General features: G+C 47.7%; 1 protein-coding gene across 9 annotated transcripts in view; it reads right to left on the bottom strand.

The window, feature by feature from the left end:
- The window catches only part of GGTA1 (glycoprotein alpha-galactosyltransferase 1 (inactive)), a 56,666-nt gene extending 33,758 nt beyond the window's left edge, over window positions 1-22,908 (bottom strand). Inside the window, exon 1 of one of the 9 annotated variants that reach the window (XM_072748770.1) lies at window positions 22,704-22,908. The gene's annotated coding sequence lies outside the window, so the exon portion shown is untranslated. Of the gene's footprint in view, window positions 1-15,372; window positions 15,393-21,656; window positions 21,767-22,247; window positions 22,652-22,703 lie in introns of those variants that run through there. The other 8 variants (XM_072748768.1, XM_072748764.1, XM_072748763.1 and 5 more) reach the window with 8 other exon arrangements.
- Between the last annotated feature and the right edge of the window lie 2,681 nt (window positions 22,909-25,589).

The raw sequence follows: 25,589 nt of genomic DNA, 5'->3' as shown, positions 1-25,589 counted from the left end.
GGGACTGCATCAGGATGGGGTGGGGACAGAGGGAATGCAAAGAATCAGACCCACAGCCTGCACTTTTCAAGTCCAAGTCTGGTGAGAGGGACACGTGCCCCTCGAAACGCCAAATGCTGTTTAGAGAGGTCAGCTATAGCTATCAGGCTACCCAGGCTGGCCTGAGCAAGGGTCCCTTGGCAGAAGTCAGCACTTCTCTCTAACTACAGGATCAGTCTCCTGTTCCTTTGTTTCTTTCATACCATCCTCCTATTATTGTTACTTGTGCTTTGCCTTTCTACAAGCCTTTGCCTGGTGTTGGTGAGAAAGGTCTGTAAACTCAGGTGGACATACTAACTGCTTGACCTAGGGCAGTTCTGGTTTACATCTGTCGTGAGGCAGTTAATAGGTTAATGTTCCTGTGCCCCCTTTCACTTTCAAAGGTGTGCCAGTCTGGAGGATAAATCCTAGGGTCACTCTATGTAAAAAAGGTTCAACAAAATAGAGTTCAGTGAAGATCTCTTCAAGATCCCTTCCAGTTAGAATCCAAGGCTTGTGCCACCACCTGCTGGTCCCTTAGGATCCCCCTCTCCAGGGTGCAGAGTCTTGCCTAGAGCTGCTCAGAGGTGGTACAAGCCCAACTCCTCCAGATGGGTATCTGCTCCACCCCTGCCCTCCACCTGTCCTGCTTGGTGCCTCGGCTGCTTCCTCTTTGCAGGCTAGGAGGTATTCAAAAACTAAGAATTTACTGCAAAATCCTGAAGAAACAAATCTTGTTTCTCTCCCCACTCCACCCCCACCCCAACTAGGTTTTCCTAGGTCTCCTGTAATAAATTGACTTGAGACTTTCAAAAACTAATCTCTACAGACAAGGTTTTAGGAATCCTAGCCATAAGCTAAAAAAAGCAAAACAACTCTTAATTGAGATAGCAATGCAGATGGCTTTTTCTTCTCCTGTTCTTGGAATGAGGCAGGCCTGGATTCATATCCCAGTCCCATCCACTTACTTGCTGTTTTGACCCTAGAGAAGGCACTCCACACTCTATGAGCCTCAGTTTACCTATCTGTAAAGATAATACTTCCTTACTCCTTGAGCTATTAAAAGGATGAACAATAGTATCTGTAATGCTTCCAGTCCCTTGCAAGTACTTAGGAAAAAGGAACTGGCATTATCTTCACTGATGTCTAAGAGACAAGCACAGTTTCCAACCTCATCATAGTGGCAGGAGGCAGCATGGCACAGAGGTTAACGCAAGCATTGGAGTGAGGCAGGCATTGACTAAATGTGTGACCTTGAGCAAATCACATGAGCTTTCTGAGACTTGGTTTTTCTACTCTGTAAAATGAGAGTAACAATGCCTTTCTCTTCAACCATGGTGGAGGAGATGCTTGGCACAGGGCCTGATGTTGGAAAAAGTACCCAATGTCAGCTACATAATTCCTAGTCATGATTATTCTAGAACTCTCCATCTCACAGGCTCTGGGATCACCCGTTCTGTGTTCTCCATGAGTCCACCATGTTCCAGGGTCCTAAAAACAACCAGTCCTTCCTTTGGATGAGGCATTTTCATATCTTCCATCTGCTGGAGCCTCCCTAGCCTGTGAGGCAGGGTGAGTGCTACTCTGTCCACCAGCAGAGGAATCTGGTGACTTGCACAGGGTGACTCAATTTGGACGAGAAGCTGTGTTTGGATTGAGCCAAGAATTTCTCCAGCCTGTTTCTGCCCCATAGGAAGTCTGAAAGTCACTGATTCACTCAATGTTAAAGGGAATTATGTATTCACTTAAATATGTACTGACTTAGTGTCAATATTGGCACCAATATTGGTGCCAGGCACTGCTCAGCCCACTAGATCTACAAGGATTAGCCAAGATGGCCAGCCTCTCTCTCTCATTTAACTCTGATGAGAAGCTGAGTCCAGAATCCCAACTATCATGTCACCAAATGCATCCTGTGATTGACGTGAATGTCATGAGACAGAAAAAACAAAGGACCCCCCCCAACATTCAGTCACTCCCTTACTCTGAGCTCCCCGGATTTCTGGAGGAATCCGACAGCAATCTCACATGCCATTTGCCCATGTGGCTGTAGGAATATATCCTTACTACCCAAACTCACTCTACTCTCAAGCATGCCCCCCATCTTCTGAGCTACTTCATTTTGTACATGAGAACACTAAGGCCCTAAGGAATGAAAACGACTGATCCAGGGCCACCTGACAATACTATGAGGAGACCACGGCTGCTGCCCAGGTGTCTGGCAACTCTCCAAGACAGGATGCCTCTTAACCACAGCACAAGGAAGTCAAAGAGCTCAGGGAGGGGCTGGAGGCTGCAGCCAACGGTCCTCTTCCCAAGTTTCCTTATTTATGGCCAAGAAAATTCCAGAAGCCTCTGTCAGGGATGGCCACATCACTGTCTTTTCCTTCCCCTGACACTGTTCTTGAATGATTTGGGGATGCCATGGCAAGCTTTCTGACGTGGGCACAGAAGTGTCACTGGGAAAAGGTGAGCATGGATGGGCTGAAGCTAAGAGGTATCCAACTCAGAAAAAACATCCTCACTCAAGCATAAACATAAAACAGCTCAGAAATGAGCTGGGATGCCTGGGTGGCTCAGTGGTTGAGTGTCTGCCTTTGGCTCAGGACGTGATCCTGGGTCCCAGGATCGAGTCCTGCATGGGCTCCCTATAGGGAGCCTGCATCTCCCTCTCCCATGTCTCTGCCTCTCCCTCTGTCTCTCTCTGTGTGTCTCTGTCTTCCATGAATAAATAGAATAATAAAAAAAAAAAACATCAGAAATGGAGCAAAAACACTTAACACAAGCTCCACTAAGGACACATCACATGAGTCTGTTAAGAAAAACCTAACATGAAAGCCCCAATTCAACCCTGTTGTCTCTGCCTTGGCCACAAGCTTAGGGCCTCTAGCTCTTGGGAGGTTTCACCTGCCCTCTTCATAGCCACGTTCTTCACCAAGCTTCTGCTTCTGTTCACCCCCGAGATGCCAAGGTATGTGTTTCTCTGTTCTGCTTAGCGCCTGGGACTGAGAAGTGACTTTGGGGTTTTTTCTCTGGGTGTGGCTTCCTAGCATTCACAAAGGAAAGCCCACAGGCTGCTCTATCTGCATGACCCAGGCTGCTCACCTTAGCTAGCACAGCAGAAAATATATCCCATGGGGATATATTCCATCAACTAGTTCTAGCTCTCCCCATTCTCACTGTAGGATTTCATCTCCTGGTCCCCTTGGTGGTGGAGGACTAGTGACTAGACTAGTCTGTCCAAAACAAGAGTGAGCTACTCAACTGCTAGGGGAAGACCCCCTGGGACTCTCTTTTCTCAGTGCCCTGGAGTACATTCCAGAAGGTAAGTTCTAGCAGCCTGGCTCCTTGAGTGAGGGGCACAGTCAGCAGTTGAACCAGGATGTGCATATTAATTAGAATAGAAAATAAATCTTTATGGGTTTGGACCCTAGCATCTAGGGGCTGTTTGTTGCTGCAAGGTAACCTACTCCATCTTGATACACTGCCCACCTCACACAGAGTAGGAGATTCTCTAGGGATTCGTCTTCCCTCTTCCCCGTCCACCATCACCCTTCTCATCACCAAGAGTCATGAACAGAGGTAAGTAGAATGGAGGCAAGAACATATCTCTGATGTCCTGGGGAAATTTTCTCCTAAAGTCCCAAAGACGGGTGAACATTCAGCTACATCTCAAAAGAACGAGAAGGAAGTTGAGTGTGTGGTTGTCTACAGACGTTCTTTCCTATGAAGTAAGAAGCGAGATCACCTGATAAGAGCAAGGGAGAGTGCAGTCTGAGAGCCCCCAGGTTGGCAGGAGATGCCAGGGACAAGGGGTGGAGAAACACTGACCAGGATAAAAACGCAGGGTGGCCTAACAACACCGGAAGCTTCCTGGGGTTAAACTGAGCCAGCCACACAGTCCCATTCATCAGCCCAGAGACAGTGACAGAGATGGAAATGGGTCAGATTCACTGAACCTCGGGACTGACGGGCCAGACGGTGGGCCAGAAAGATAAGGGGGTTTTGCTTCAAGCCATAAAGGTCATGTGATTTAACCAATTGGCCAGATGAAGCGAGGAGGTAGGTGGAGCTCACAGCACCCAGAACAGGAGATTCTGCTGTTACCCCACTTTACAGAGAAGGAAATCGGGACTCAGAGACAGGATGTCGCTTGCCCAGCTCCGACAGTTAAGGGTCAGAGCCAGAACTATCGGAGCCTGGCCAGCCCAAAAGCTTAGCCGCTACCTGGTACTCTTTCAGCCAGAAGCCATGTCACTCCCTCTGAGCAACCCTTGGCCCTTTATCAGACTTTTCTTCTACACCTTAACTTCTCCTTTTAATTATTATCTCATATGTACAGTCTCCCAAAGCAGATAGTGAATTCCTGAAGAGCAGGCATCAGTATTTTATATAAAAATTAATAATAGGAGTAGTAGCAGCAAATGTTACTTTTTATGAATGCACAGCATGCCAGGCTGTGTTCTAAGCACTTTACACTCATTAATCAATTCTCACTAAACTCTGTGAAACTCGTTCTGTAATCACCCCCATTTTGCAGATGCAGAAACATTTCCATTTGGGTGAGCTGAAATGCAACCCCTGATATTACTATTTTAATAACTATAGTTCAATTTGAGTCATTTTTTTCTATAATCTCATTTATTTCATATTTTATGTATTTTTGTAATATTTCACTTATTCATGAAAAAGACAGAGAGACGCAGAGACATAGGCAGAGGGAGAAGCAGGCTCCCTGCAGGGAGTCCAATGTGGGACTAGATCCCAGGACCCCAGGTTCACAACCTGAGTCGAAGGCAGATGCTCAACCACTGAGCCATCCAGGTGCCCCTATTTTTTATATTTTAAAACACTCTCAGAAGGATCTATGGGCCCTTCCGGGTGCCAAAGGAGTTCACAGTGGAGGCAGGTGCCAAGATTCCAGAGGTCTGATTCTGTCCCTCTTCAATCCCACAGAACCTTCTGGCTGGCAGAGGGTAAGCAGGGTAAGGGACCCTATACCATCTTCATGCGAGGGCTGGGAATGAATACTAGCTACTTTAACCCATCCGTACATCATAAATACATAAGTATCATAAATACTTTGATTTCAGCAGTATGAGCCCACATATAACATTCCTCATAAAAAACAAGTCACTTGTTTCCCCAATTAAATAATTTTTAAAGTCCAGTGTGTCCAGTGTGCTCATTAGGAAAGCATCTGAGTTGTGGATCACAAATTGGAATAACAGGAGGGTTTGTAGCAGCTGCCTCTGGATATAATGTGGGCTGATCCCCAGCCCCAGCTAAGGATCCTTGAGGGCAGACTAACTGGCCATCCCCCACTAGACTTGCTTTCTTAGCATCTGTGCACTGGCTCAGTCTAAATAAGTAGCACTAACACGACAGCCTATCCTATATATGCTGAACTTTTAAAAAGTAAATTTCAGGCATCTAAACAGACACACTGAATCACCAACCAGGTAGAGCTCTCCAGGTTTCAGATAATTTTAGAAAATTACCAGACTTAGGGTTAAGGCAGCTGGGGCCAGTGCTCCCTGCCCAGACCAGATAGCTGTCCCTCCTTGGCAGCTGGCCAGTGCTGAGGGCTGAACCTCAGGACACCCAGTGCCACTCTTGGCACCACTCCCGTGGGCTATATGACCTTCCATAAGTTGCTGGCTAATTTTTTATCCTCCAAATATGGGGTGTGTACCAGATTCAATGGGTCAATCAAGAATCACCCCCACACACACACACCTAGGGCTATAGGGAATGGAGAAATTATACAGGCTCCCTAAGGAGCTTATATTCTAGTAGGGGAGCCAAGCCTTTCCTCTGTAGGCCTTCCCTACAGAAGAAAGCAGTCAGTGCAAGTGGAGATGGAAGCACTGTGTTCTGTTCTGGGGCCACAGAGGAAGGAGGACGCCATCCTGCAGAGGGCTGTGTGGCCAGGTTTCAAAGGGGAAGGGGCTACATTTGAACCTGGCTTCAAACGGTGAGTGGGTGGGGAAGAGTGCTCTCGAGTTGAAGGACAAGCATTTGCAAATGCAGAGGGATAGAATGGGGGCACCCCACTGAACCCAGTGTGGACTGTGGAGCAAAGAATCCAGTCCTGGTCTCTCCCCACATCTACTGCTTTGGAGTCCAGAAGAGTCCCTGGAACCTGTATTTTTAACAAGCTCCCTAAGTGATTCCAACATGCAGGCAGTAAGTGCTATGTGTTGGGAAAAAAAAGTTAATGAATGAGTACAAAAACGAACTTAACCTCAGACAAGTCCCTTCCTCTCTCAAAATGTCTTCTCTTCTTTAAAATAAACACACTGGCGGATGCCCAGGTGGCTCAGATAGTTAAGCATCTGCCTTCGGCTCAGGCCATGATCCCCGGGTCCTGAGATCGAGTCCCATATCCAGCTCAGCAAGGAGTCTGCTTCTCCCTCTACCTGCTGCTGCTCTCTCTGACAAATAAGTAAAATCTTAAAAAAAAAAAAAAAAAAAAAAGGCACTGGGTCACCCTGGTGATTTCCAAACTGTGTTCTAGAAAATCTTAGAATCTCCCGAAGTCCCTCAGGAACCACAGAGCAGAGATGAGGAGACCTTGAGAGCAGGACTCTAAGCCCCCATCCACACTCCCTTTGATCATCTTCTCTTTTTATCTATCTGCTATAATATACTAGGCTTCCATGTGCTATTTTGTTTGTAGTAAAGGTTTCTTGGCTATAAGTACTTTCAAAATCACTGAATTGGGCAGCCCCGGTGGCGCAGCAGTTTGGCGCCGCCTGCAGCCCTGGGCGCGATCCTGGAGACCCGGGATCGAGTCCCATGTCGGGCTCCCTGCATGGAGCCTGCTTCTCTCTCTGCCTATCTCTCTCTCTCTGAATGAATAAATAAATAAATCTTTAAAAAACAAAAAACACTGAATTGCATGATCATCCAAGAATCCCCAAATAGAAATTAACAACCTACTTTTGTTGAGTATTCCTCAAACAAGTATGGACACAGCATGAGCCTGCTCACCAGACTTATTTATTTTACCATCATAATTTAAAATATTTTGCTGCAGAGCAGTAATCAATGAGTGGAAGGGGAAAATGTGGACAGTAATTAAATGGAGTAATACACGACCTTAAAAAAAAAAACAGTGTTTTTGAAGAAGAGTTAATAAACTAGGAAATTAAATGAGAAAGCCAGATACCACACTGCGCACAGACTACAATCTCAACTCTGGATCTAATACATCAAAACTACTGGACAGGTATGGTGGGTCCTCAAAAAATCAAATATCAAATTGTCGTATGATCCAGCAATCCCACTTCTGGGTGTATATCCAAAATAACTGTAAACAGGGACTTGAAGAGGTATTTGTGCACCAATGTCTAAGCAGCATTATTTACAATAGCCAGCAAAGTGGGAACAGCTCAAGTGTCCATTGATGAACGAATGGATAGACATTAAGTGTGGTATATACACACAATGATATATTATTCAACCTTGAAAATGAAGGGGGTTGTGACACCTGCTTCAACAGAGATAAATCTTTAAAACACTTGGGATGCCTGGGTGGCTCAGCGGTTGAGTGTCTGCCTTTGGGTCAGGCCATGATCCTGGAGTCCCGGGATCGAGTCCCACATCAGGCTCCCTGCATGGAGCCTGCTTCTCTCTCTGCCTGTCTCTGCCTCTCTTTCTGTGAGTCTCTCATGAATAAATAAATAAAATCTTTTTTAAAAATCTTAAAAACATTATGCCCAGTGAGATAAGCCAGACACTGAAGGACAAAGACTGGACAATGCTACTTAGATGAGGTGCCTACGAAGGGGGCACTTGACGAGATAAGCACTGGGTGTTATACTATATGTTGGCAAATCAAACTCCAATAAAAAAAACATACAAAAAAAAAAAAAAAAGATGAGGTGCCTAGAGTAGCAGAATTCTTGGAGACAGAAAGTAAAGTGGTGGTTGTCAGGAACTGGGGCACAGAGAGAACGGGCAGTTACTGCCTGACAGGTATTGAGTTTCCATTTGGGAGGATGGAAATGCTCCAGAGATGGGTGGAAGTGATGGTTGCACAATGATGTAAATGTATTTAATGCTACTGAATAGTACACCCAAAAAGTGTTATAATGGTATATTTTGTTATGTATATTTCACAACAATAAAAAAAAAAATACTGGCCAGAACTAGATTCATGTGGTAGTGGTGGTGAATCATGTGACACGGTTGTGGCAGAGCCATCACTTTATTCTTTCCACTTCTCCACATTTGCAAATATCCTACAATGAGAATAAATTACTTTCAAAAATGGACAAAAAGCTATTTAATTAAATAAATCTGGCAGTTCTCGGATACTTCCCAAAAATGCATTGTTGCCTTTTATGTAAATGGAAGCAATACTTTACGTATTTAATTAATGAAAGGAGCCAAGTCCAAGGATGCCAACTCTAGTATACAGCAAGCCACTGAGTCAAAATAAAGGACAGGCAGAGTGCTTCCCTTCTTTAAGACTAGTTGTTCTCACCTATATTTAAATAAATTTCAAATAAAAACAGGGCCAAAATAGAATCCCCTAAAGAGCTTCCCAAGAAGCTGGCTGGCTTGGGAAAGCTCAAATGCAAACTGAAGACAAAAGAACACTACAGGAAAGTGGGGGACAGCCCGTGTTTTCTTCAGGACATTAACACACAGACAGCTGGGAAAGTGACTTTGCCTGTAAATTTCTTTCCCTCCTGCTTCTGGAAATACTTTCTCAGGCAGAAAGAAATACGAATCCAGAAAAGGCCTGCCATTTGTGTTCAGTGCAAATCCATTTCCTCCAACACCCCTCACACCAAATAACTGTTGATATTTAAAGGATATTGGTTGGAAGGGCAGCTGATGTGTCTACCTGCCAGATGCCCTCTATCCTAAGCCAACTGTGTCCACCTTTCCTGGTTCCTGGGCCCTCTGCGTTACTGTGGGGGCTAAATGTAAAGTGTACAGTGTCACTGAGATGTTGGGCGCATAGTAAGTACTCACAAGCTTCTTCCTTTTTATCTCGGAAGTTCCCTGTTCAAGATTCATGTGTGTCCTGGTGGTGGCTTGGAGAGTGGTGGTACCAAAGGTAGTTAATGTAGTTAATCTAAGTGGTAGGTTTCCAGATTACATACAACAGTGTGGTGGAAAGAGGATCCTTCAGACGTGCAGCTCAGGGGCGGTCTTGGAAGGCAGGGGAAAGGAGCCCAGTAGCCCCATGGACCCCAGATCTAAGTCCTACATTGGCCGGCACAAAGCTCTTTCACAGGGATCCGTGTGAAATCCTCAGAGCAAGAAGGTGGGCTCCATTTCACAGATGAAGAAACAGAGCCTTAAAGAGGTTCTGTCTTATTCAAGGTCACACAGGTAGGGAATAGCCAGATACATGGTTTTCTAAAATTCCCTTGGCATAAAGGGGTGAGGGACAAAGGATCCTGATAATTTCAGCTCTGCCACTAATTCCTTTGTTCAATTAGTTGTTTCCCTCTTGCATCTTTCCTTAAAAAAAGTTTTGTGGGTTTTTTTTTTTAAGATTTTTATTTATTTATTCATGACACACACACACACACACACACAGAGGCACAGACACACATGCAGAGGGAGAAGCAGGCTCTATGCAGGGAGCCTGACGTGAGACTCGATTCCAGGTCTCCAGGATCACGCCCTGGGCCGAAGGCAGACGCTGAACGCTGAACCGCTGAGCCACCCAGGGATCCCAAAAAATTTTTAAAGAAAAGGCAAGGAGGGGACAGGAAATTCTTTGAGGCACTAAATTAGGTAAGTTTCCATCTCTGGGCTTTGGCAGCCTCATCTGTAAAATGAGCCACTTCCTGCCTCAAGCCCTTTGCACATGCTCTTGCCTCTGCCTGGGAAGCCTTCCCCCCACCCCCTCACACCCATATGCCCTCCTCCTTGTCCTGTAGGCTCTGATGATGATGTCACTCCCCAGAGGAAGTCTTCTGCGTTATATTCTTACCCTCCCTTGTAAGCACCCTATGCCTCTCCTTTGGGGTACTAACCACTATTTGGACATGTGGGCATACACGCCTCACCACAAGATGGAAGACTCCTCGTTTGCCAGCTGGCAGACAGCATGTTGATTCAAAAACTGAGTTCTTCGGGACACCTGGGTGGCTCAGCAGCTGAGCATCTGCCTTTGGCTCAGGGTGTGATCCCGGAGTCCCGGGATCGAGTCCCACATCAGGCTCTTTGCATGGAGCCTGCTTCTCCTGTCTCTGTCTCCTGTCTCTCTCTCTCTCTCTCTCTGTGTGTGTGTGTGTGTGTGTGTGTCTCCTGAATAAATAACTAAAATCTTAAAAAAAAAAAAAAAAAACTTGAGTTCTTCTCAGGGCTCTGATCTTCAGAAAGTACCCTCCCATCCCCACCCACAACCACCCCACCCTCAGGTTCTCATCCAGACAACATGGGGAGAGATCTAATAGGGCATCTATTAGATTTCCACCAGCTCACAACTTCTGTATCTGGTTCCCAGATCTCTCCTTTACCATGTGGCCCCTGGGAAATTTCTAAACCTTTCTAAACCTTTTACCACTCTCAGTCAGGCATCAGAGGTACAGTTACAGGAGCACCTCAACACCGTTAATCTGTTCATTCTGGGTGGTGACTCAGTTTCCTCAACTGCAAAACTGGGGTTTCTATATGGCGAAAAGCCAGGGCTCCCGCAGAGCTCGTAGCCAGCATCTGAAGTGAGTAAATGCCCATTGAGTGTGAGCTGTTCTTTTATTTTTTTTTTTTTTTTTTTTGAGCTGTTCTTTTATTATCACTCTGGTTTCTGGATCACTCCCCTGTCTCACCAGACAGCCCTACTGGCCCTGCCAGCCACATCCAGCCCCATCCCTCAGAGAAAGGAAATCGGAAGCTCAGGTGCAGCCAAGCACAGCAGGAAAAGAAAACTGTAGCACAGACGGCGGAAAATCCTAGGATACTTCCCCAAAGCAGATGGATGCGGGGTCTGGCTACTGCCCCAGGCTGCCGAGCACCGGAGAAGGCCTGTGGCTGCACCCAGATTCAGTAGCCGGGGCCCTCGTTGGCTGGCCCTGGAGAGGATGACCTCCTGGAAAGCAGATCAATGAGATGCAGCACAAGATGCCAGGAGTGGGGTCAGCCCTGTTCCTATCACTGCTCTGAACATCACAGGAAAAGAGGAGGGTCTTTCAATTATTGAGTTGCTAGTCATGAAACATTTACCAGCGTGCTTCCGAGTCAAGGTCTAACCTGGGCGTTCTGTGTCTGAGGGAGTCTGTGTTCTTCCGGCCAGAGGGCGTGGTGGTGTGGCCCCAACTCTCCTGGGGATGGGGGGCGGGGGGGGCGCCTCCAGTCACATGGCCTGAACTTTCTCTTCCTTTTTTAGGGCTTCCACAGTGAGGAAGCCAGACTGGGATCTCTAAAACGATCTGTTTGTCCCTGCAAAACAACTGCTCTCCTTAACAGCATTTATTATCAAGGATCTGTGAGATGGTGACTCGCTCATTAATTTGTTTATTTAATTTTGGTCAATGAAGTCCTATGGTAAGTATCCTGGGGACGTAAAAATTTAAAGGAGCCCCTGCAGGGAATCTGTAGAAATGTGTGTGGTCACCTCTAACTTTTAGATTTTCACACGGGTTTCATTCCTTTGCAGACAAAACTGTTCTGATAACAGCTGAGTGAAATTACTGTTACTTCTACTGATAATAATGACGAGGGGCGCTCCCATGTAATAACACCATGCCACTGGGCACGTCTGTTTCTGAACTGTGCACCTGTCCATTTTACACCCGAGAATCTTGAGGCCCAGAGGTTCAAAAGTTGCCCAAGGCCAGGCTGCCTCTTTGAGAGCTAGCTCTCCAGGATCCTTCTCTGTCCCGCACCTACAGCCCTGGGACTCTCCTTAGGGTGGCAGGATCTTGTGGCACTAAGGGTGCCCAAACACTGGTGGACTCTGGCTTCTCAGTTTTGTGTCAGGAATCCCCTCTGGCCACCAGAACAGATGGGCCAGACACTCTCCTGTCTGCCCACATGCACCCAGAACGCAGCAGAGTCATCTAGGCCTGGCCAATTAGTGGGTTTACATCCTAGAGAAGTGGCACAAGAGTTCAGATGCCCATGACAGGTTCTAGCAGTTCTAGAGGCAGCAGAGGCTAGAGCCAGCTCCGGGGCAAGACCCTACTGCTTCTGGCCAGCTTGGTTTTCCAGCCACCCCAGGCATACTGTGAAGCAACAAAAGAAATCCTTCCAATGCACGCCTTTTCTGCCTCTGTGAGCTAGAACCTCCGTCTGTGGCTTACACCTACGATCTCTGACAGGGACACATTCTCAGGTGCCACTCAAGAGTTATCAGCCCCAAACATTTACTGAGCACTTGCATGCTCAGGAATCGATTCCTGAGCACTCAATTAAATTTGCACATAGGAATTTTAATTTTCCCTTCCTTTGCACAGCTCTGGTTAACATCTGAAAACCGAATTTTGTTATACGAAAGACCACTGTAGACATATCCACAGATTCAGCCAACTGAACCAAGCAAGAGCCCTGCCCCTGATTTTGAGAAGTGTCTCTGCCTTCCCCATAGATGCTGAGCAAGTTCCTCTTGGGGACAGCTGGAGGGCCACTTGCGGACTCATGGTTCCCTGAGGGAGGAGATAGGAAAGCAGCTGCTGTTCTGCACACAGATGCTACCAACCCCAACCATACACCATCCTTCTGGGCAGCTGGCCCACTGTCCCAGGCTTGCTCCCTTCTCTGCTCTCCTAGCCACTAAGGCTGTCTGGGTTCTGAACAGCCAACGGGATAGCAGGATGTTTGGTTCTTACAACCTCTTCCCTCACCAGAAACACTCTTCCCTCTTCACCCTCTAACTCTTGTGGGGCTCAGCTTCCTCAAGAAAGCCCTCCCTGACCACCTCCCCTGACAGATTCAGGCCCCTGTGACACCCACCCTGCTCTTCTCCATCATGGCTCTTGCTATGCAGTCAGTTTTTTGTTTGTTTGTTTTTTTGTTTTGTTTTTTTGTTTTTTTTTTTTGCAGTCAGTTTTTTAACGACTGTCTCCTAAGCCAAACCCCAGCCTCTGGGTGAGCAGGGATTGTGTCTCCCTTCTCTGCTACCTCCCAGGTATCTAGAAGAGCACATAGCAGCTGCCCAATGGATTCTGGACGTGTTGATAAATGAGTGCATGAATTCATGGTGGCTCAGTGAATGTTGAATGACCAGCTAATTTCAAAGCTCTGGGATCTCTGGAACAGGTGTATCTCCTAGAACCACAGTCCCTGGTGTCCAATCTGGCAAGTAGGAGCCAAAAACACTGGGCTCCCTCTGGCCACGATAGCTGCTTCTCCCTTTTGGTTTTTAGTCTGAATGTTTATTTCCTGGGGGTTTGGACTTACTGTTTAACAGCAAGAGTTGCTCAGAGAGAAGTTTGCTAGATCACGGCTTCAGGCTATTTTGCTGACAGGGAAACTGAGGCGCTGGCAGCCCCAGTACATGGAGTGACCAGATCAGCTCACTTTCAGCCCAGACGCTTTCCAGTGTCCTGTTCTAAGTGAGCATTTAAAGCAAGGTTCCTAAAGACAAGAGCACACAGCCTGGGATAGAATTAAAAACTTTCATTAAGGGGATCCCTGGGTGGCGCAGTGGTTTGGCGCCTGCCTTTGGCCCAGGGCGCGATCCTGGAGACCCGGGATCGAATCCCACGTCGGGCTCCCAGCGCATGGAGCCTGCTTCTCCCTCTGCCTGTGTCTCTGCCTCTCTCTCTCTCTCACTGTGTGCCTATCATAAATAAAAATAAAAATTAAAAAAAAACTTTCATTAAGAACTAATCACAAGATCTGGCCTCTCTTTCCTGGCTTCTTCTAGAGGTTATCTTGCACTCCACCTGGTTGATTTCTGTCTGAGCAGCACCACGTAGCAGCCCTGCCCCGGCCTGGATGTGCTTCTATACCAAGCACCCCTGAACCCTCAGAGCCACCTTTGCTTCCCCTGCCTGCACACCACCAGGGTCTCCAAGCCACACTGTTGGGAGTCAGGACTGGCCTTTCATGCCTCTATTCTGCTACTCGTTCTTGAAAGGCTTTAGCCAAAACATTAAAACCCCATCCCTCAGTTTCTCCCTATATAAAATGGGGGCATAATTCTTAACTTGCTAACCTCACAGGGCATTTGTGTTGCTCAAGCAAGATGGAAATATGACCTCACTCTTCCAACTGTCAACTAGTGTAGAGAACTCTAATAATAATAATTCTATAATTATTTTTCTGTTTTCCCTGGGGTTTTGCTGTCAACCCATAGCCAACTGATCGCTTCCAGCGCTCATTCCACCCAACCTCTCAGCACCATTCAGCCCTCCTGACAACGTCCTCCCGGAAACCTTGCTCTGCCCCTCACTTCCCAGATACGCTCTCCCTGGACTCTCCTCCTCCCCCTCAGATCACTCACTCTCCGAGTTGGAACCTGGTGCAAGCAGCAGCACCATGCCTTCTCCTGCCATTGACACCTGCCGAGCACATGTGGCTTGAGAGAGAAGCCACAGGAAGCACAGGCGACCACCCAGCCCACTTGTGAACGCTGGTCCAGCCTTTCCCATATCCTGGCATCTCCCTCAGCTGGGTCTGACTGCATGCAGCTGACGTCTGTGGCCTTCACACTGGGTTTGGACAAGTTGAGCAGAACAGCTCTCTGGCTGGAGTTTTAAATGGCATATTTTTACTTCCTCTTTTTCAAAAGAGAAGATTTTTAAAAGTAATTCTGGGTTAAGTATACTAAATGATGACCTCTTTGCCTTCAGTACACATACCAAATCTACATTGCTTTGGCTTTCCAAACTAAGCTACCTGCCCACCCTGTCTGAGGAGTGAAGGTAAAAGCTCCTGGGAGCAGACCTCTCAGCCCAGACCAAGAGGTGAGGTGCCTTGCTCCAGGACTGACAGTCATTAGGGATGCAAACTAATGCAGTCGGCCTCTACCTAACTACCAGCGTGGATCAGCAAAGAGAGCCATTGGGGTGTGCAGCGTGCCCTCCAGTTTCTGCAGTGCACCATCGAGGTTCCCTGGGGTTGCTGGGGGTAGCACCTAACTCCTGGGATGCAGGGGGCGACTGGTTTCACAGAGAGGATGATGATTAAGCTAGGTCATGAAGGAGGAGTCTGCAGGTGGATTTGGGGAGGAAGTAAAAAGGGTGTTCCAAGCAGAGCGGGCACCATGGGAAAAGCCCAGAGCCATAAAACCAGGGGAGGGTTTCAGGAATTAGCAGTAGTTCCCAGAGGCTGGAGCAGAAATCCTAAGGGATAGAGTGACGAGAATAAAGAATTGTTCAGAGAGCAGCTCGTCATGTCATGTAAAGAAAATGTCATGTAAAGAAACACGTGCCTTACCCTGAGCCAGAGGGGAGCCTGGGAAAGATCAAATCCCCAATCAGTGGCTGGTGAGGCGTAGGTTGCAGTAACAAGATGTCCTGGAGCAGAGAACAGAGAGGTCATAGCAGCAGGGGTCTGGGTGGAGAGGGCTGCACCTCAACTAAGCAAGAACCATGGCACCAAAGTACAAGGATGACAAAGAGGCAGGGTTGCCTGCACTGGGCCATAGATCTGGTTCAGAGGGAGGCTCTCAGATAGAAGGACCATGTGTACAAAGACACAGCAACTTAAAAGTGCATCACCATGCCCGAAAAGAGGGCAACTGTACCAGAGCAGCCTGTGCAATGGGGATTAGTTTGGAGAGATAAAAATCAATGCAGACTTGTATCAGGGAGTTATTAACGAATACATGTGATCAATTGGATTATTGTTCTTAACTATTACTCCCTGCTAAAAAGCAGCTACAGACATACTCTCGAGGTGGTTCAGGTTCAGTTCCCGACTACTGCAATAAAGCAAATATTACAACCAAGCAAGTCAAATGAATTTTGGTTTTTTTTCATGCATATAAAAGTTATGTTTACGCCATGCTGTAGTCTATTAAGTGCATTATATCTAAGAAAACAACGCATATGCCTTAATCTAAAAATTCTTTATTGCTAAAAAAAAAAAAATCTTTATTGCTAAAAAAAAAAAAAAAAAAATGCTACCCAGTATCTGAGCTTTCAGCAAGCTGGAATTTTTTTGCTGGTGGAGGAGGGTCTTGCCTTGATGTTGATGGCTAGTGATCAGGATAACTGGTTGCTGCAGGTTGGGGTGGCTCTGGCAATTTCTTAAAATGAGACAACAGTAAACTTTGCTGCATCAACTGAATCTTCCTTTCATCAATGATTTCTCTACAGCATGAGATGCTATTTGATAGCATGTTACCCACATTAGAACTTCTTTTAAAATTGGAGTCAGGGACACCTGGGTGGCTCAGTGGTTGAGCATCTGCCTTTGGCTCAGGCCATGTTCCCAGGGTCTTGGGATCAAGTCCTGCATCAGGCTCCCCATGGGGAGCCTGCTTCTCCCTCTGCCTATATCTTTACCTCTCTCTGTGTGTCTCTCATGTATAAATAAATAAATAATCCTCAAAAATAAAATAAAATAAAATAAAATAAAATAAAATAAAATAAAATAAAATAAAATAAAATAGTGGTCTTTTATTTCTCTCTCAAACCGTGCCACTGGCTTTATCAGCAGAGTTAATATGATTATTCTAAATCCTTTGTTGTCATTTCAACAATCTTCACAGCCTCTTCATCAGGACTAGACTCCATCTCAAGAAACCACTTTCTTTGCTCATCCATAAGAAGTACCTCCTCACCCGTTAAAAGTTCTATCATGAGATTGCAGCAATTCTAATAAAGTAATGACAGAAGAGTTTGTTGAAATAATGAAAATGTTGCAAGAATTACCAAAATGTGCTACAGAGACACAAACTGAGCAAATGCTGTTGCAAAAATGGTGCCAGTTGGGGCACCTAGGTGGCTCAGTTGGTTAGACGTACAGCCCTTGAGACTGGCCCAGGTCATGATCTCAGGGTCATGATATTGAGCCCAGCCTTGGGCTCTCAGCTGGGCATGGAGACTGCTTGGGATTCTCTTTCCTACTGTCCCTCCCACCCCTGTGCTACTACTTTCTGTGCCCCTCTCTTTAAAAAAAAAAAAAAAAAAAAAAAAGCACAGATAGACTTTGGATCTAGGGTTGCCACAAACCTTCAATTTGTAAAAAAAAACACAATTCATCTGCAAAGCACAATAAAATGAAATGTGCCTGTTGGGGCGCTTGGGTGGCTCAATCCATTAAGCATCCAACTCTTAATTTCAGTTCAGGTTATGATGGTGGGATTAAGCCCTGCATCAGGCTCCATGCTCAGTAGGGAGTCTGCTTAGATTCTCTATTTCCCTCTCCTTCTGTCCCCCCACCTTCGATCACATGCTTTCTCTCACTCTCTTTCTCTAAAATAAATAAATAGGGGATCCCTGGGTGGCTCAGTGGTTTAGCGCCTCTGCCTTTGGCCCAGGACGCGATCCTGGAGTCCCAGGATCGAGTACCGCGTCAGGCTCCCAGCATGGAGCCTGCTTCTCCCTCCTCCTGTGTCTCTGCCTCCCTTTCTCCCTCTCTCTCTCTCTCTCTCTCTCTATGTCTATCACAAATAAATAAATCTTAAAAAAATAAAATAAAATAAAATAAAATAAAATAAAATAATAAATAAATTTTAAAAAGTGGGGGGAGGCCTGGGTGGCTCAGTTGGTTAAATGTCTGACTTCATGGGATCCCTGGGTCTCAGCGGTTTAGCGCTTGCCTTGTGCCCAGGGCATGATCCTGGAGTCCCGGGATCAGGTCCTACGTGGGGCTCCTTGCATGGAGCCTGCATCTCCCTCTGCCTGTGTCTCTGCCTGTGACTCTCTGCTTCCTTCTCTCTGTGTCTCTCATGAATAAAGTTTAAAAAGTATAAATAAAAAATAAATAAATAAAAAATGTCTGACTTCAGTTCAGGGCACAATCTCAGTCTGGGGACAGAGCCCCAAGTCAGGGTCTTGGGATAGAGCCCCACATTGGGCTCCTTGCTCAGCAGGGAGTCTGCTTGTCCCTCTTCCCCTCCTCCAACTTATGTGCTCTCTCTTTCTCTCAAGTGAATAAAAATCTTAAAAAAAAAAAACAATAAAACAAAATGTGCTTATATATCCATTCATCTGTCCCACTGACTTTGGGTTTGGTCACATCACTGACTTTGACCAACAGAATGTAGGTAGAAGTGATAGCACGCCAGTTCAGAGTGGAGGCTTTACAAGGTATCACATCATTCCTTTCTTCCTCCAGCTCCAACCATGAAAATAATATGTATCAGCTAGATGGAGCTCCTTCAGTCTTCATCCTGCAGTGAGAAGACACATGGAGCAGATCTGGCTGGCTGGCACCTGGAGCTCAACCACAAAACCACATAACCAACTGCTCTAAAGTCATCATTTTAGATGAACAATACACTTTTGTGGTCATAAATTGAGATTTGGGGGTGGTTTATTACGCAGCAGAGCTGCAGAAAAAGCTAACTGATACACACTACACGAGATGAGAAGGGAACAGATGGTGATGATCATGAGGATTGTACACATTTAGGGTCAACAGAGAATTCTGTTGTTGACAAGCTTTCTCACTTTCATCCACTCACATCCAGTCTCAGGAATGGAGGCATCCATCCTCCTTTCAAAGCCAACCTCCCAATTTCTTCCTGTTCCTCTAGCACCTTGCTCTATCACCCATCCTTCCCTCCTTCTCTTGGACTGAGTCCTTCCCCTGAGCCTCCATCTCTCTTGTCTTTTCCATCCTAAAATCCTTCCCTTCACCATCTTTCTACAACAGTAGTGCAATCTCCCTCTGGTCTTTTCAAACATAATTCTTGAAAAAGCTGCCTCTGTACTCGCCACCTCCACTTCCTTCTCTCTCATGTCTCAGCAATCTAGCTTGCCTGCCCTCCATTCTGCCAAAACTACTCCCAACAGATGTCAAATTATCTCCTAACGGTTCAGTGCAACTTCCTCTCCTTATCTTCCCAGACCACTCCACACCATTTAGCATGGAACCAAATACATTATCCCTACCCTTGACCTAAATGTCCTTCTTTATATATTCTTAGTTAGTGGTGCCATCATTCATCCAGTGACCCATGACAGAAAGCCAATATGAGATCATAAGTTGTGTTCCAGCCTTGTCAAGTCTGTAGTGTCCTTGAGACGCCCAAGAAGACATGCCTGGTGGGCAGTTAAATATGTGAATCGAAGACCCCAAATGGAGATGTGAACTGGAGACAAAGACAACGGTCCTGGAGGTAGCGTTTAAACCCATAAGCATGGGGTTGCCTGGGTGGCTCAGCGGTTGACTGTCTGCCTTCGGCTCAGGGCGTGATCCAGGATCGAGTCCTGCATCAGGCTCCCTGCATGGAGCCTGCTTCTCCCTCTGCCTGTGTCTCTGCCTCTCTCTCTCTCTCTCTCTCTTATGAATAAATAAATAAAATCTTTTGAAAAAACAAATAAAGCCCTAAGCAGAAACAAACTCGCCTAATTTGTAGAATCTAAGTACTAACTCTTAAATCTCAGGTGATATGCAGAAAGCTCTCTGGAGCCCAGAAACTCCTATTCCTAAGGTCACAATTCCAACTATTGACCTCCAAACTACCATCTTGTTTCATATTCTGCCTCCTGTTTATGCTCTCTTCTCCAACAATCCTTAAAATTCCATTATAAAGTAGAAGGTATGAGATGCCATCACCCAGCCACTAAAACCTAAATTCAAAACGACTGACAACACCAAATATTGTGTAGGGTGCAGAATAATCACACGTCTCACACGTTACTATGGGAAGGCAAAATGGTATATATCCTGTGACCCAAGGGTTTCACTTCTACTTGAAAACAAGCATAACCTGATGAGATGAGCACTGGGTGTTATACTATATGTTGGCAGATTGAATTTAAAATGAAAAGAAAACAAATGTCCACAAAAGAATTCTATAAGAATTAAGAGCTCAAATTAGAAATAACCCAAAACGTTCATCAACGAAAGAATGAATAAGCAAACTGTGGTATACCCATACAATAGAATGAATACTACTCAGCATAAAAAGGAACATATACTCATACGCAGCAACACAGGTGAACTTGAAAACTGCTTTGTCAAGTGAAATAAACCAGAGATATATGGTACGGTTCCATTTATGTGAAGCCCAAGAACAGGCAAAATTAATCAACGGTAATAAAATCAGAAAAATGGTTGCCTAGAGGGACAGAAGGAAAATTAGTTGGACATGGGAACTTTCTAGGTTGATGCAAATATTTACATCTCATTTTGGGTAGTGGTTACATAACCATAAACAACTGTCAAGACGTGTTTGAACCGAACATTTAAGATCTGTGGATGCTATTGTATGTAGATTAAACTTTAAGAATTAGAAAAATAAAACTTTCAAGTATCTACAAAAAAAAAAAAAAACCCCAAAAACAATGAAATAGAAAAAATACAGGGCAGAAAATACACTTCATTTCAAATACAATTACATTTATGGTATGAACATCCACACACGCCCATGAATGCCCAGTCTCCCACTTAATGCTGCCCCGCTGCCAGCCATTCTCTCACTCTAGCTCCCATCTGAATGACATCTGTCCATCAGTCATTTTTCCCTCATCATGAGGGATAACATAATGTAAAGAGCACAAGCCTTAGAGTCAGGCAGAGCTGCATTCCAATCCCACCTGCGAATTAAATGCTGAGTGCCCAGGAGCAAGTTGCTTGGCCTCTCTGACCTGCACACCCTGCCAGGCTGAGCTGATAGGGGCTGACTAGCTCCTGGGGAACGCAATTCTTTTTTATCTCAGCCTGTAAAACCAACTCCCATGTGAAGATCCCACAAAAGTCCTTTAAAAATATCTACAAGGATGTAATTCTTGGCTTCTTCTCCCAGAAGGGTAAAAAGGTAGACCTGAGGCCTTGGAGTTAGGGTCCTCGTGAGCTGGTGCTAACAGCTGGAGAAATAGATGCTCAGAGCCACCATGGGCAGGTAAAGGTCTCCTGGCCTATTATTCAGGACACAGGTTTCCTGCCAAGGTTTGGCCACCAGATCTTACACAAATCACTTTGCGTACATCTTGACTCAGTTTCTCCACTGAAGATGACCAAATGAGACTGGATCTGAGGAATCTGTTACTAAAAAACGGCTCATGGGGTTTCCCAACAAAGAGATAAAAACTTCTAGGAGGAAACTCCTGTCTGAAAGAAGGAAGGGAGGGGTCAGAGCCCTGCCCTGGAGGCTCTCCTCCTCCACTACGGTGGCTCCTGAGCCAGGATCCCAAGACTCCCAGCGGGACAGTTTGAAATCTCTTGGATAAGAGATAAGCCCTAGGGATTTTTTTCAGCACTGCTTTATTGTCATAGTTGTCCAGTACATGCCACTTGTAACAACAACAGATTTTCACCTGCCCCTCATCTGCTGGAGCAGGTAAGGTACACCCAGCAATGACTTGGAACAAGATAGAGTGCTCGCTCCGCGTAGCCAAAGAGGCACAGAAGTACAAGAGAATAACGATGTCCCCACCCCGCAACACACACTGGCCCCTCCTCACTAGCATTTTCTTACCCAGAGCAGCATCCACATTTCATAGCTGTAGAAACTGAGGCTTCCCCTAAGCAAGTGTCTCCCAGCTAAGAAGCAGGAGGCCGGAGCTCTCCCTTGGGGGCATATCCTGACTCCTGAGACATACCTATTTTCAGGTAAATAAAGGAGACAACGAGGCCTTCGCAGGAGCCAGCAGGAGCCAGAAGGCGTGCAAACGACAAAACAAGGCCACAAAAGCAGCAGCCCGGGTCTCCGTTGCTTGGGGGGGGAGGGGGGCTGTTTGGGAGGAGGAAGGAGCGCTTACACCCTCCTCGCCTTCCTCCTCCTCCTCCTTCCCTCCCGCCAGGGAGAAGATTGGGAAATCTCCATTTGCCCTGCTTTCTACCCGTGAACGCTGACAATTTTTTCCACTTTACTGTTTTTGGATGCCTTTCAAGAGTTTGTGCAATCGTACTGCTTAGCTCTTTTTCTGCCATTTCCAAGGAGGGATGGTGTCCCTCTCGCGCAAGAATGGGGTGGTTTGTAAGGCTGGAGGGCCCCTGCCTCTTCCCTGCTTCCCCTAGTGCAGCAGGCAGACCCTTTTGCTGCCCAAGTTAGAAATGTTTGAGACTTTCCCGAAGCCGATGTTTGGTTGGGTCGTCGCAATCCGACCACTCCCCTCTGGGCGGCTACTTCCAGGGCTCGCGAGCCCCTCTTCACCTTTCCAGGCTCCCGCGTCCCAGGGGCATCCTCTTACCGTCTGGTCCCGGGCGAGAGCCGTCCTTCTGTCCTGCCCCACGGGAGGCGACAGACCCCTCGCTCCTTTCGAGATTCCTTGGGGGGGGGGGGGGGGGGGGGTCCCGCCGATGGACCGCGGACCCCGGGCCTCCCGTCTTCCGCCCCCGCAGCCGGGACCGCGTGGGGAGACCCCCGCCTGCCGACCCGCCGGCGAGTCTGGAGGCGGGCCGGGGCGGGGGCAGGACGGGACGCGAGCGGGGTGCGGACGGGGGCCGGGGCGCAGAAACCGCGGCGAGAACAAAAGCGAGGACCGGCGCAGGGCGGACGCGACACAGGGCGGACACAGGGCAGACACAGGGCAGGGCCGGCGCGGGGGCCCGCGGCTCGTCCCCGCCGCCCCCGCCGCGCCCGCAGCCCCGGCCCGGCCCGGCCCGGCTCCAGCCCTCGGGGGCTCGGCGGCGCCCGCGGGACCCACCTGATCCGCAGAGCCCGGGCGCACTCGGCGCTGCCCGCGCTCCCGCCCCGCCCCGCCCCGGCCCGGCCGCGCCCTGGGCCGCCTGCAGCCGCCGCGCCGCCTCCGGCCCTGCGAGCCCCGCGGGGCGTGCCGGGCGGGTGTGGGGCCGCGGGCGGCGCCCCCGGGGGCGGGCGGGCGCTGGGCTGCGGGTGCGGCTGCGGCTGCGGGAGCGGCTGCGGGAGCCGGGCGGGCCGCTAGCGGCGGGAGGCGGCCGCGCGAGGGCGGTGGCGTGTGAGCGAGCGAGCGCGAGAGCCGGCGGGGGCGCCGCGGGGAGGCGGACGGGGCGTCTGTTTCATTTTCACTCAGGCAGAAAAAGGCCTGCAGCCAGCAAAAACAGGATACCCCGGGGAGAGCGGCTGGGCCCCGGCCGGCTCGGGCGGCTCGCTGGGGGCGGGGCGGGGCGGCCGCGGCTGCGGCTGCGGAGCGGGGTGGGGGCTGCCCGCGGGGAGGGGCCGCGGGCCCGGGCGCGCTGCCGGGCGCTGGCGAGGCTTAGAGCCCGCGAGGTCTCGTGCCCCCGCTCGCTTCCTGGGGAAGGAAGAGCGCGGAGGGAGACGGCGGCTGCAGCCCCCGAGGTGCTGAGCCCCGGACAGCGGGCTGGCCCCGGGCGCCCCCGGCAGGCGCGCCCCGGCGTGTTCACGGACAGGAGCCCGGGGTTCTCCCACGTCCCACACACAGTCCCCGGGATCCTCCACTGGAATGGTTCAAAAGTTACCTCCCCCCCACCCCACCCCACCCCACCCCCCCCCCCCCCATCTATTTGAGAGCTTGTGCTTTCTGCGCCGGGTGTGACAACTCACTTCTGGTAAGTTGATAGAGGCACATCCGGCTGCCTCTGCTTAGTTGCCCTGCACTGATCAGGACAACAAGCATCCTACTCCCGCTCTGGGGCTCCCCGCCAGGTATTTGCCCGTGGAAATGCAAAACTTTTCCAGAGTCACCTGCTACCGAACCTCAGTTGGAGAGACAGAAATCAACTTAAGTATTTTAATGCATTGAAACTACACTTTGGGCAAAAACCATGAGTGCAACGTACAACTTTAATAGAGACCTTACTGAATACTTGAAGGATGCACAAAAGCTGCCAGCGGGCCAGGTGCCCTCTTGCGAGCTTGGAACAGTGGTTTCCTGACGGGTCTGATGTGGGAAGCAAAGGCAGAAGAAAAATGTAGATAAAATCTAACGTCCTTATAACCTGCTGCCCACTTGGAAGCAGGCTGAGTATGCATACCCCTTCCTTCAGGAAGCTCCCAGCTGTCTTAATGATTTACTTACTAGGGGAATAAACAACTTTAGCTTGATGATAGGTAATACAGAAGAGCTTGCTTCTCTTCTCAAAGATTCGCCTCAGGAACAACAGACAGTAAGTGAAATGATAGATTATTAAGTTGAGATACAGAGAAAGCTACCAGAAGTGAGAGAGGGCCCTGGAGAAGGTTGTCACTGAGGGCTTTTACCCTCCGTCTTTTATAGGAAACTGACCAGGGAATTTGGTAAATTTCTTGGCAATATCAGGGTATGTTAGTAAATATCATGTCTATATTTAGAACAAACGTGGTGGACTCCTAACTATCATAATAACAAACAAGATGTTCTTTTTTTTTTTTTTTAATATTTTTTTTTAATTTTTATTTATTTATGATAGGCACACAGTGTGAGAGAGAGAGAGAGGCAGAGACACAGGCAGAGGGAGAAGCAGGCTCCATGCACCGGGAGCCCGACGTGGGACTCGATCCCGGGTCCCCAGGATCGCGCCCCGGGCCAAAGGCAGGCGCCAAACCGCTGCGCCACCCAGGGATCCCCAAACAAGATGTTCTTATAAATATCCTGAGCCCAAACAAGCTATTACCTTCTCTGCGGTTAATATCTCTTCCATAACATTTCTCTACATCTGTGATTTCTGTAAACCTAGTCAGGTAGTCCATGGCCTTGAGATTCATGTGCCCTCTTGGTTTGAGCAGACTATTTAGTGACATATTTCTCGGTAGTCTGGTGAGTTTCTGGGATTACTTAGTAGCCGTTAAAGGGAAATACTCCCTAACATTTTGGAGCTAAGGAGCCAGGTTTATTTTTTTTTGTTTTTGTTTTTACTCTTGTCTCTGTTTTCTTGGGATGGGTAGGAGCCTGACTTTGGAGCCTTTTCCTTATCTTTCCTTGCCTAGCCCTATCTGCCCTTGACTCTTCCTACATCAATAGCAAGGCCTCCCGCATCCTGTGAGTCTTCTTTGGCATACGAAAATCCTTGTGGAACTTCCTTTATCTCTACTGCTCCCAACCCCAAAGTACAGTACGTAACTGGTTGCTCCTCACAAATCCTAGGTCAGCAGCTCTTTCTGTCCATGGGTCCTGTCCCCCTTGCTTTAATAAAACCACCTTTTTGCACCAAAGATGCAAAAAGATTTCTTTTTTGGCCATCAGCTCTGGACCTCACGAACACAAACATTCCAAAAACTACAACAGGTCTAATGGAGTAAAATGGTGGGAGAATTGAATCCTTGACCCCACGCAGCAGCTCAGGATGAGGAGCTCCATGGCAGCAGCACAATGGGTCTTTTACTAGGTCATAAATTGGGCCATTATTGTCTTTGGTGAACACATCTGTAGTCCCTCATCAGTAGTGAGTACCATTGTAAATATACAATGAGCAATGTACTAAGTGCATTATTTCCTATTTTTCGTGTTGCATTTGAGAATGCATTGTTTAAGTTGCTCGGCCCATAAAACTGGATTATAAATGAGTTCTGTTGTGTTGTTATTATTGTTTTAAGAAAACAATGACAGTAACTCTGACAGTGACACCGGAAACTGTCAGTAATGTAAAAACATTACTGCTATTGTTAAACCCAATGT

This window comes from Vulpes vulpes, chromosome 2, assembly GCF_048418805.1.
Source record: "Vulpes vulpes isolate BD-2025 chromosome 2, VulVul3, whole genome shotgun sequence".
In the NCBI taxonomy this organism is placed as follows: Eukaryota; Metazoa; Chordata; class Mammalia; order Carnivora; family Canidae; genus Vulpes; species Vulpes vulpes.
Note: the sequence above shows the minus strand (reverse complement) of the source record. Positions and strands in the feature narration are given on the sequence as shown.